This window comes from Chiloscyllium punctatum, chromosome 12, assembly GCF_047496795.1.
Source record: "Chiloscyllium punctatum isolate Juve2018m chromosome 12, sChiPun1.3, whole genome shotgun sequence".
Lineage (NCBI taxonomy): Eukaryota > Metazoa > Chordata > Chondrichthyes > Orectolobiformes > Hemiscylliidae > Chiloscyllium > Chiloscyllium punctatum.
Genome location: NC_092750.1, coordinates 15294633 through 15307699, shown reverse-complemented (window position 1 = coordinate 15307699; position 13067 = coordinate 15294633). Strand labels below are relative to the sequence as shown.

The 13067-nt window shown below is 41.6% G+C and overlaps 1 protein-coding gene across 4 annotated transcripts in view; it reads left to right on the top strand.

The window, feature by feature from the left end:
• Window positions 1-13067, top strand: part of LOC140483624 (caM kinase-like vesicle-associated protein) — a 155025-nt gene that overhangs the window by 36789 nt on the left and 105169 nt on the right. The gene's annotated exons all lie outside the window — the stretch shown is intronic.

Here is a 13067-nt window from a genome sequence, read left to right as displayed (position 1 = left end):
CATTAGTGAAGCAGTTGGCTGTTTGACAAGATAGTCACATGTCACCATTACTGACGTTCTATTGCAGATTTTCATTGGCTTTCAATTCCAATTTTTAGTGAATATTTTTAACCCTCCCATTTGAAACTAGATCTCTAGTACAGAAGCAGGAATACTACCACTGCATCACAAAATACCAAATTTTATTAATTCCAATCAGATGCCATTTGAGCCCTTGTCCTCAGAGCATTTGCCTGGTTCCCTGATTATTAGTCCATTAACATTATTGCTCTGCTATGATGGCCGATACTTCACTAGCACACTGTTTTCATAGCAACAATAATGAGGAAAAGACATTTTTAGCCACCTCCCTGTCAATGATTCTTTGTTAGAATTGGTTCAGCTGCACTGCAGTTGTCAATATTCTCGTGTGTATTTTTGAAAAACTTTGATCGCACAGAAAAATTTGTCGAGGCTACAGATCTTATTAAACCCTTTAGTTTTTTCCAAGAAAAGTCCTAATTTAACCTCTCTAAAAAAAAAATAAAACCAGATTGTTTTCCAGCAGGGTGCTGGCTTGCCAAGCCAACTTGACTTTAAATAGAATTTCCAAGAATGTTACCTCTGGTCGTCAACACCCCAGTACTATATACAATAATTGTCCATATCCACGACCACAAAGTGGGTAAAGTTAGTCTGAACCTTGAGCGTTGCAAGTCAGAGGTTTGCAAATCCAAATTGCAATTTCTTCTGAATTAGTTTCTCCTGGAGGCTGCTGAGATTTGAGTTATTGACTGCATTATGCTGGAGCCAGTGAGGGAGAAATTCACTATCCTAATTTCACACAGCAAGTGGTTCAGATATGGAATTTCCTTGTCTGGAAATGTAATGGACACAGGTTCAATTGGGACACTCAAGAGGACATTGGATGTTTTGCATTGTAATTGTGAGTGGACATATGGGGAAAAGGCAGGAGATTGGCACTAGATAATAAAGTCAAGATTGGAGTGGTGCTGGAAAAGCACAGCAGGTCAGGCAGCATTCGAGGAACAGGAAAATCGATGTTTTGGGCAGGAGCCCTTCATCACCATTTCTGATGAAGGGTTCCTGCCTGAAACATTGATTTTCCTGCTCTCCGGATGCTGCCTGACCTGCTGTGCATTTTCAGCACCACTCTAATCTTGACTTTAATCTCAAGCATCTGCAGTACCCACTTTTACCTATTAGATAATAAAGCCAGATTAGGTAATAAAGCTGAACTATTAGCTAGTACAGTCATGATGGGCCAAATGGCTTCCTGTTGCACCATAATAATTCTGTGACTCTGTGATTCTAATTGTTCAGTAACCTTTGCTAGAAAGGTCATGAAAACATATGACATAACACAATGGGAACCTACATTCACTCAACTATTTAAACTCAAAGTGAATTACATAATTTGCTTTCTACGAGAAGTGTAAGTGCAGCCGTTGCTCCTGTGTCATATTGGGGAGATTAAAAATAGCATTTCTCTTTTTCTTGCCAATAAACAAAAGGATTGGCCTGTATATATGGTGTACTAATAAAATTAGTGATTAGCCTGTTCAGAGATGCACTTCTGGCTCAGGTAGGACTTGAACCTAGGTCTCTTGGGTCAGAGGTAGGGACTCTACCGCTGCACCAAAAGATATTTAATACCGTGGCAAGAATCCTTTGATGTGTCCCTGGAACCACTGATTCTACTTGTAGATATTTTTAATCAACTTCTTCGGATAGTTTCTGGTTCACCTCAAGAGATTTGACCCTGGGCTTTCTGGTTCAGAAGTAGGAACACTACCCACTATGCCACAAGGCACCCCCCTACACCACCTCACCTCCCACCCCCACCCCCCCCCCCACCACTCCATGCTTGTTGTAATATTACCACAGAGAATAGTACTGTTAATAACATTGAGTGTGAGTCGTCCACTCTAATTCAGATTGAAGTGAACCACATAACTAATTACAGGCTGTTCACAATCCTTTTTCCTGGAGCTATGGGTGGGACGGTGGCTCAGTGGTTAGCACTGCTGCCCCACAGCACCAGGGTCCCAGGTTTAATTCTAGCCTTTGCCAACTGTCTGTGTGGAGTTTGCACATTCTCCCTGTGTCTGCGTGGGTTTCCTCGGGTGCTCTGGTTTCCTCCCACAGTCCAAAGATGTGCAAGTCAGGTGAATTGGCCATGCTAAACAGCCCATAGAGTTAGGTGAAGGGGAATGGGTCTGGGTGGGTTACTCTTCAGAGGGTCGGTGTGGACTGGTTGGGCCAAATGGCCTGTTTCCACGCTGTAGGGAATCTAACTTTAGTAATAAGGAATTTAAGTTTGTGCTCATCAGTATAAAGATGTATTCAAAAGGAGCATTTTCTATTTTTGCATCCTCGATCTGTTTGGATTTTAAAATATTTTTTCACGTTCAGAATAATTTTGTACACTGTGTCCTGCACGATACATATGATCTCTGCTGTTAGGATATGTTAGGTCTTTGGGTAATAGCCATTTTACATACCATATGGTACAGTCAACACCACCAGGTAAGATGTGGTGCCTGTTAGTTCCATCCTCTGTCATGTTCTTTCACTCTTTCTCTGTTTATAAGGATGTTGCTGGGAATTGAGGCTTTGAGTTACAAGGAGAGGCTGGATAGGCTGGGACTTTATTCACTAGAGTGTAGGAGGTGAGAGATGAGTTTTATAAAAGCATGAGGGGTATAGATAAGGTGTCCAGGTGTCTTTTCCCTAGTGTGGGGAAATTTCAAGACTAGGGAGTATATTTTTCAAGGTGAGACAGGAAAGAATTAAAAAGGACGTGACAGCTAATATTTTTGCACAGAGTGGTTCGTATGAGGAATGAACTTCCTGAGGAAGTGGTGGATACTGGTACAGTTACAACATTCAAAAGACATTTGGATAAATACATGAATAAGAAATGTTTGGAAGGATTTGGGCCAAGCGCAGGCAGCTGGGACGAGTTTAGTTTGGGACTGATTGGACTGAAGGGTCTGTTTCTGTGCTGTATGACTCTTTAAACTACGAGTGTATATTTTTGGGTAATCAGAAACATATTCACACTTGATTTTTTTAACAATAATGCCATGTTCTTAATTTTCGAAAGGCTCCTAGACAATTTTGAAAATAACATGTCAGGGTGGACCTGCATCTGGTAATCTTTATTTGCAACTTAATCTGAAACATTGCAAGCATACACAGTGCCACTCAGCAAAAGGTAATATGGCTCTGCCTTCAATATTTTTCAATAAACTTAAAGCAAAACACAGAGTTGTGCTGGAAAAGCACAGCAGGTCAGGCAGCATCCGAGGATCAGGAAAATCAATGTTTCAGGAAAAAGCCCTTCATCAAGAATGAAGGGACTTCACCAGTTTCCTCATTTCCTCTCCCCACCCTCCCCCACCACCGCACGCCAGTTCCAACCTTCCAGCTCAGCACCATCCTCATGACCTGTCCTACCTGCCAATCTTCCTTCCCACCTATCCCCTCCACCCTCCTCTCTGGCCTATCACTTCATCCCCACCTCCATCTAACTTCCCCCCCAGCCCACAACCTCCCATTTAACTCTCCACCCCAGAGTCTCCGTGCCTTCATTCCTGATGAAGGGCTTTTGCCCGAAACGTCGATTTTCCTGCTCCTCGGATGCTGTGCTTTTCCAGCACCACTCTAATCTAGACTCTGATCTCCAGCATCTGCAGTCTTCACTTTTGCCTAGTTGAGTTTAAAGCAAAACACAGAAGAGGTTGCGAATTTGAAAGAAAAACGAAAAGAAATATTGGGAAATATTCAGCAGATCGGACAGCATCTCTGGAGAGCAAAACTGGGCTAATGTTTCAGGTTGTTGCCCTTTGATACAGGTCTGAGGAAAACATCATTTGTCTACCTTAGGTTTTTTCTTTACAGGAGTTGCCTGACCTACTGAAAGTCCAGCATGTTCTTATTCCAGTATTTAATGTTATAATCATTTGGTCATACAGAACTTGAATATTGCTGAAAAAAATGCATTTTATCAAAGCTTTTCATTTTGCACTGATCAGGCGAATTCACAAAAATCTCAATGTAAATGGGAACAACATCCTTACACTGTGAATCAAACATGCTGATTGGTTTAAGACTCGAGGTTGATAGATTCATGATCAACCCACCCAGACCCATATTTACCCCTGACTAATGCATCTAACACTATGGGAAGTTTAGCACCATAGGAACTGCTATGGGCAATTCACCTGACCTACACATCTTTGGATTGTGGGAGGAAACCCACGCAGACACAGAGAGAATGTGCAAACTCCACACAGAGAATGTGCAAACTCCTGCCTGAGTTACCGTGCTGAGCTACCATGCCACCCTGCCACCATGCCGCCCCAAGGATATCAGGTGTTATGAGGAAAGGGTAGGAGGTACACTTGAGAAATGTGCAGTCAGTCATGATCCTGGTGAATGGCAGAGCAGGCTTGAGTGACTGAATGGCCTACGCCTATTCCATTTTCTTATGGTCTTATGGTCTCATTGTTCCAGCTCTGACCTGACTAGGCCTTGTATAGTTTCAGCAGAGTTCCCTACTTTTATATTCCATTTCTTTTAAAATAAAGGCCTATAGTCCATTTGCCTTTCCCTCCTACCTGCTGAATTTTGAAGATAGTTTATTTGGGATTCAAGTACGAGGATCATCAAATCTCTCTGTACTGCAGCTTTCTGCAATCTTCCACCGGTTAAATAATATGCAGCTCTTCCATTTTCCCTGCTACGGTTTGTGACCTGATATTTTCCACATTGTATTCCATCTGGCAAGAAACATGTAAGAATCTGAGGGAACTTGACAGGATGGATGCTGATCGGGTGATTCCCCATGGAGGACTTTGGCACAAAACGGCACATGGATTTCCAAATTTGAACTGAAATGAGGAGTTTTTTTTATTAAATCTCGTGAGTTGTTAGTCTATTGAATTCTCTTCAGCAGTGAGCAATGAAGGCTGGTCCAAAATAGATATATTAAAGGCCCAGTTGGATATATTTTGAATGCCAGGGAGGTTCAAGGATTATAGAGAGTGACAGGCTGGAAAGAGGAATTGAGGCCGCAATCAGAGGTGCCATGATCTTCTCAAATGGTGTATTAAACTCAAGGGGCTGAATGGTCTCCAGCTGCTACTGTTTCTTATGTGTTCCTACATTCAGGACTGTTGAACATCTTCAAAATAGAGGGTTACCAAGAAATCACCTACAGAGCTCTGGTTTAATTTGTCAAATGGTTATGAAAGTATTTGACTTGTTGTGATTTCCATCTCTAACCTTCATCCCAGATCAAGGCCAAGGCTGTATCCTAACTTATCCATGAGTAAAATAATCCATCTAGAATATTGGAAATCAACTAACTCTAATGCTGTATTTTAGGTTTGAGTATAAAGACCAGCGTTCATTTTAATCTGAAGCTCATCTATAAAATAGTACACACATCCTGTGCACTTCTTCTGCTATAACTTCCTGTCTCCACAATTATAATGGACACTGGTTAGATATAATTGACACCCTATAGTTTCAACATCTTTCCAGTGCCATGCCAATACTGGTAGGAAGCCATTATTTTTTAAACAGTCAATTGCCATTCTGTTTTCTTTTATCCTTCCATAGATTGTGAATGTCTCCAGCTTTTCTTTTTCACTTGTGGGTGTCACTGACTGGCCTGCATTTATTGCCCATCCCTAGCTGCCCTTGAACTGAGTGGCTTGTTGGGTTTGAACTGAGTGGCTTATTTCAGAGTCAACCACATTGGCATGAGTCTGGAGTCACATGTAGGCCAGATCAGATGAGAATGAGTTTCCTTCTCTGAAAGACATTAATGAACCAGAAGAGCTTTTCTGACAATCGACAATGGATTCATGGTCATCATTAAACTCTTAAATTCAGATTATAATTTAATTCAAAATTCACCATCTGCCATGGCAGGATTCAAACCTCAGAATGTTGGCTGAGTTTCTGGATTAATAGTCTGGTGATAATACCAGTAGGTCATCACTTCCTAGTATCTTTGGCTGATTACCCATCCTTAATGACTTTGAGATGGTGGTAGTGGGACACCTTCTTGAACTGCTGCATGTGAAATATAAGTGGATGGAGTTAATGCCCAGAGTATTTTTCAGGTAAGGAGTGCCAGGATTTCGACCCATTGAGATTGTGGTCCCAAACATACCAACTATCTTCGAAACAGTGGGGTCTTGGAGAGCTGAGTATTTAAGAATATTTTATTTCTAACCTCATCTTGTGACCCTTCGGATTGGCTTTGGTCAGAGTCAAAAGTGAATTCAATTATCTGCATCAAAGTATGAATAATTATTCCTCCATTTGGAGAATATTTTAGAAACAGGTGAGGTCAGTTGATAATTATTGCAGGCAATATGGATATCATTCATACATTCTGTACTATTTGTTTCCTCAGTTACTTTACCTATATATGTGTAGATATATCCACAAGAAAACCAAATAAATATTTACTGTCCACTGTACTCTCAAGCACCAGCAAAATGATGAAAGGCAACTTTGATTAGTGTTATACATATACATTTGTAAGCGTATTTTACTAACCAGTAATGAGCTCACCATGTCTCCAGGATCACTCGCCCCCGACCTCATTATCGTCTTGGTCTAAACATGTGCATGAATTCCTGAGAACTGGTGAGAGTGACATCAAGACAGCAGCACTTCAACAAGAATACAGCAAAGAGCCCCTATAAGAACTGAACTCAGTGGAAATCAGGGAGAAACCCTCCACTGGCTGGAGTCATGACTAATACAAAACACAACGGTTTCAAACGTTGGAGGTCAATTAGCTCAACCACTGGACTGTACTGTGGTCCATGATTCACTGTCGTCAGGTTCTACAACACTGACCTTTCCCCTCCTCCCATCAAGAGATCAGAAGTGGTGGTTGCATTGTATGCAGGTCTGTTTGCAACTCGGGTACTGAAGTAGCGCAAGCCCACACGAAGCATGACCTGGAGAAAATTCAGTGTGGGTGATAAATGGTGAGTAACATTCACGCCATTTCATTCCAGGCAATGGCCTCAACCATCAGGAAAGAATTTAATCATCACCTCTTGACATTCAATGGATTTGGGAAGGTGATGGCACAATGGTATTATTGCTGGACTGCTATTCTAAAGACCCAGGTAATGTTCTGGGGACTCTGGTTAAAATTCTCCCACTGTAGGTGGTGAAATTGAGATCCAATAAAAATCTGGAGTTTTGAGTTAATGATGACCATGAATCCATTGTTGATTATCTTCAAAGTGGTTCACAAATGTCCTTTAGGGAAGGAAACTGTCATCCTTACCTGTTCTGGTCCACATGTGACTCCAGGTCCACAGCTATGTGGTAAAGATGGGCAATAAATTCTGGCCTAGCCACATTCTGTGAATGAATTAATGCATCCCCCTTCGCCTTTGTCTGGGGATCGCAACTGACCAGAAGTTTCACTTGATCAGCCACATAAATGCAGGGACAGGTCAGTACCTAGCTATTCTGCAGTTAGTTGCTCACTTCCTGGCTCTCTGAAGCCTTTCCATGGTCCAGAGGATATACGTCATGAGTACAATGGAATTTGGCACCCCCACATTGTCTCTGACATTGGTACTGTATCATGGCTGCACAGCAGCAAATCACAAAGGCTTCTTTGCCAGCAGTATTCAAGCCCATGACTATTATAGGTTAGAAGGACAAGGGATGCCATGACCTCAAAAACCCAACCTGCCTGTTTTATAATCGAATTGCTGCACCTTCACCACTACTTGTTCAAAGCACTACTCACCATCAATCCTTCTAGATACCACTATGGGAGCATCTTCATCGATGGCAACAACTCATTAAGTCAATTCAGTGCCATCACCTACTCAAGGGCAATTAGGGATTGGCAATAAATCCAAGTCTTGTCAGTGATGCCCACATCTTGTGAATGAATTTTTTAAAAAATCACCTCATGGATTAAATCCAAACTCAAGTGAGACAGATCAGAGTGCAAATTTCCACATTTCCCACATATCAACAATGCTCTAATCAAGACCCGCTTATTTCTGCATGCACAATAAAAACATTCAAGAATCAAAGAATGGTTACAGCACAAATGGCGAACATTCAGCTCATCATGTCTCATCGAATTATACAGAACGGAAGAAGCCTTTGGCCCATCAAGTCTGCATCACTATATCTACACTAGTCCCCCTAGGCTCAAAGTCATAAACACCACATCGGTGCTGGTACAAATCACCTAGGGCCATGACCCTGCTTTTTCCCTGAGTTTATTTGAAGAAGACCAGTTTCATTCCTGCTATGTTCAGATTACTCTAAAGAGCCTCTAGTCAGCTCTTTCGATTGCCTAGTTCCTTGCACTGTGAGACGCTCCGTGAATAGATTAGCATTTGTCGTAAGAATTGGATGTTGATCTAAGAACTGTGAACTCATCAGAGGATTGGGAGATTAGTGTTGGCTTTTGGAATAAAAAATGTACATCCAGGAGGTGGAATTGCAGAATACATTTTCAAAGAATAAATTGAGCCATCAACAACAAAAAAAATGCTAAAAGTAACACGGCTGGGAATAGACTTGCTAAATGTTGAGACTGAGGTATTATCTCAAAGTAAACCTGCATCTGTTTGGAACATGCCTGACATATCAATGCAGCAGACAACAAGGAGTTTGCAGATTTAATTTGTGGGAGACAGGTTCACAGACTGTTACTCATAATTTTAATTGCTTCTGAAGATTATTAAACCCCAATGGAACTATACTGTTGGAAACATTTCTTTTTGTTCTGGATTTGGTGTCAATTTCCCTTTTATTTGTAGTAAATTGAGTGCAAGTCACCTTTCTAAGTGTAAGATGTGTTATTTAAATATTTTAGCTGGTGTTTAAAGTGTTTCCAATGTGTACTGTGGCAGACCCATTCAAAGTGATAGTGAACCTGCACACCTGAGGCCATTGTATTGGAGGTATAGACTCCTGCTCTGCATCTTGCATGGACATAGCAAATGGCCAAAAGGTTTATAAGCCATGGGGCCCTTGATTTAACATCTTGTCTGATAAATGGCACCTCTAAAAAATGCAGCTTGTCTTTAGTACTCCACAAAATGAGTTGGGCCAAAGGGCCTGTTTCTGTACTGTCTGACTCTATGACTGAGTGTTTGTCTAAGGTCTGATCAGGCTGAACAAAATGTTGTATTGCTCCAGCTGTGCAAATATTAGTGAATTGATCCAGATAATGGTTTTGACAGGAGTTTAGGTTTTTCATAAAATAATTTAATAATGTAGATCTTCCAACCTGTAGATTGTTGCAAACCAGATGTATGACACAAGATGTAAGCAGGATCCCACAGAATTCCCAATGCACTCACTCTATGATGATTGCCTGGGATGTTTGGGCATCCAATGGGCAATTGCCTTGCTCCTTGAGACCCTCCAAAAAAATCTCTAAGTCTGAATTAAAGTCAGACCATTCTGATTTATTTATCTGGTCGTTACATGTTGTCTAAGGTAATGGATCTAACAGGGTTAATGGTGGAGATTGCACCATCCAATATGAGGATGTGAAAAGGAATTGAATTGGGAAAAGGAAGAATAACTTAAGATAACAAAGAAAAAAGATTTACACCCCCAGGTCACCCAATAGTCTTAGTCGCAATGTCTATTTTACTGATGTAACTTGTCCCTGATTGCTATCATACAGTTATCAACATCTTGTTCAACAGCCTCTTCCCAGTAAGACCCATGTGTGGTTTTTATTGACTATTTTGAACCAATAAGTCCCTTAGACCCAGTTAAGAAAGGGGATAGTTGCAGTAAACTACCTCAATCACAAAGTCACAGTCTTTGGGTTTGCAATACATAAAACATTATCAAGGAAAGACTAGGTGGAGAAAGTCTAGTCCAACTCTTGCAACCAACTACTTCCTTACTCTGCATCCCTTCCCAACCAAAAAATCCAACTCTCTCACAACTCAGAACAACCCCCAACATAGCCCCATCTCCTCCCTGACCCCTGAGCGCCCCCCTCCACAGCACCCAGTTATTCCCACTCAACTCCCCCCCCCCTTCCCCCACTCCTGACTCGACCCTGACTTCTGAGTGCACTTGGCTCCTTCGAATCTCTGATCATCCATTCCTGATCCCCTCCATCTCACCCCCTCTCTGTAGGATACAATTAACCTCAATGTGACAATTCCTCCCAACCTAAACAGATTACCCACCTGCCCTCAAGCACACTTGTCACCTACCCACTTAGCTCACCCACCTCAACCTCCTCCTTCCACACCGACCTGGCTTTTCGAAATTGCGCCAGAGGACTTTTTAAATCTGTCTGAGCTGAGGGTGAGGATTTGGGTTATCATCTCAATCCAAGCATCTCGAACAGGGCGGCACATCCTCAGTACATCACTGATGTATCAGTTTTGGATTTTGGGCTCAGTCTATGGAGTGGGACTTGAGTATGGAAATTTATGTTTCTGAGGCAAGAGCATTACCAACTAAGCCATGACTGACACTCAGAAGAAAAGAAGAAAAGTTACTTTCTGATACTTCAGTGTGAGGCTCTGATACATCACCTCAGTATTAATAATGGCCTTCAAGTGAACTTCAAGTCAACCTTCTTACACTGACTGACTAAAACACTCAGAATTCTGCTTCAGGTAAGGACTGGTTGAACCCCCTTTAAAAATGTTGTTGAAAGAAAGAGCTTGTTAATGCCCTTTGATGATTACACCTTTGTGCAGCACTGAGAAGGTGCTGCATCCTCAGATTGTCGATCTTTTGCATGTGTTCGCCCTCTCAGCTGGACAATAGGGCCTGTTTGTAAAGAGGCTGTGGACTTCTCCCAGTGCCACGGGTGATATTTATCCCGCAATCAATACCTAAAACATCAAGTGGCAATTCACTTCATTGCTGTTTGTGGGACCATGAAAATTGGATGCAGCGTTTGGAAGGGACAACACGAGCAATGCTTCCTGGTGGCCATATAAGCTGCCTGACGGACCGTGAATGCCAATCAATGCGCTAACACATTGTCTTCTGGTTTCAAAAACCTTGGAGGTCCATACAGAAGAGAAAAAAAATTAGTTGACAAGGCATTTAATTGGCTGCAAATAAATTTGCTATGTCCTACAACTCACATGATAAAATTGCAAGGTCTGTAGAGCTTTTTTGATGAGAAGCTTCAAATTCCATTTGCCCCAGAGGTATGTCATAGACAGGTTGATTAAAGTAACTATAAATGTAAGATCGTATGTTTTCCGTCATTCATGGGATGTTTTGAAAAACAAATTCCTGTTAAGTAATTACTTACAGATTAGTATAACGTGTATTTCTTCAACACAAAATGGCTATAAGTCAATTGAAGAATTTAGACCATTATTTATAGAAAGCAAACTTCCCTTACATGATTAAAAATCACACGACACCAGGTTATAGTCCAACAGGTTTATTTGAAAGCATTAGCTTTCGAAGCGCTTCTCCTTCATCAGGAGCAGCGGTCCGAAAGCAAGTGCTTCCAAATAAACCTGTTGGACTATAACCTGGTGTCGTGTGATTTTTTTTAAACTTTGTACACCTCAGTCCAACACCGGCACCTCCAAACCACGATTCCCTTATGTGTATTGGCTAGTCCCATCAGTTTAAATTGTGCTGCTTTTACACAATTTTCTTCTAAGGCGGGGTCGCATGGGAATAGAACTATCGTGTTATATCAGAACCGACTGCAATGAAAAATGGGAGGTGTTCTTTAAAATATATTCAATCCTGAGGGGGGATAGTGGGAGGAAGTTTCGTCTTCTGGGGACGCTAGAACTGGGAGATGTAATTGAAGAAAAAGAGATGTGTTTTTTTCTAAGTTCAAGGAATTTTTTTTCTCTGTCAGTTGTTAGTTTCTGGAATTGCCTTGCCCTGAAAACAGTAGAGTCTGAATCATTGAAATTATTTGACACAGAATTAGTAGATTTTTGACAGAGCGGAGTTTAGGTTATGGAAGGTAGGAGCTCAGGCAAGAAAGTGGGGCTAAAGCCCACAGCCTTAGAGTCATAGAGATGTGCAGCACGGAAACAGACCCTTCAGCCCAACTCGTCCATGCTGACCAGATATTCTAAATTAATATAGTCCCATTTGCCAGCATTTGGCCCATATACCTCTAAACCCTTCCTAATCATTTACTCATCCAAATGCCTTTTAACTGTTGTAATTGTCCCAGCCTCCACCACTTCCTCTGGCAGCTCATTCCATACACGCACCATCCTCTGTGTGAAAAAGTTGACCCTCAGGCCCCTTTTGAATCTTTTCCCTCCCACCTTGAACCTATGCCTAGTTTTGGACACCCCTACCCTGTGGAAAAGACCTCGGCTATTCTCCCTATCCATGCCCCTCATGATTTTATAGAGCTCTGTAAGGTCACCCCTCAGCCTCTGACGCTCTAGGGAAAACAGCTCCAGCCTATTCAGCCTCTCCCTATACCTCAAACACTCCAGCCCAGCAACATCCCTGGAAGTCTTTTCTGCACCCTTTCAAGTTTAACAACATCTTTCCTAGAGCAGGGAGACCAGAATTTTAAAAAAAGATTAACCGAGAATATTCCAAAAGTGGCCTAACCAATGGCCGTTATAGCTGCAATACAACATCCCAACTCCTATATTCAATGTATTGACCAATAAAGGCAAGTGTAGCCAATTCTTTTTGAATGGTGGAGCAAGCTTGAAGGGCTAAATGGCCGAAAGCTCCTCCTAAATCGTAAGTTATTCTGTTCCTATGTGTACCCCCCACACCTGTGAGCATTCTGGGCTCAACTAGTGATCCGCTAAGAATTTGGAAATGAAAGACAAGCCAAACTTCATCCATCTACTTTAATTCACTAATATGTAATACAAACTGCAACATTGTGATTTGTCATGCATAATTTATAAGGATACACTGCTCTTCTTATAGAGCTTGGCATGAAAATGTAGAAGATATACACAGGACAGAGTTGCAGGATATCTCATTTGTTCCTGAAGTCAAAAAAGGGTGATGTGATTTATGAGTTTTATATCTGCGAGGTTTTC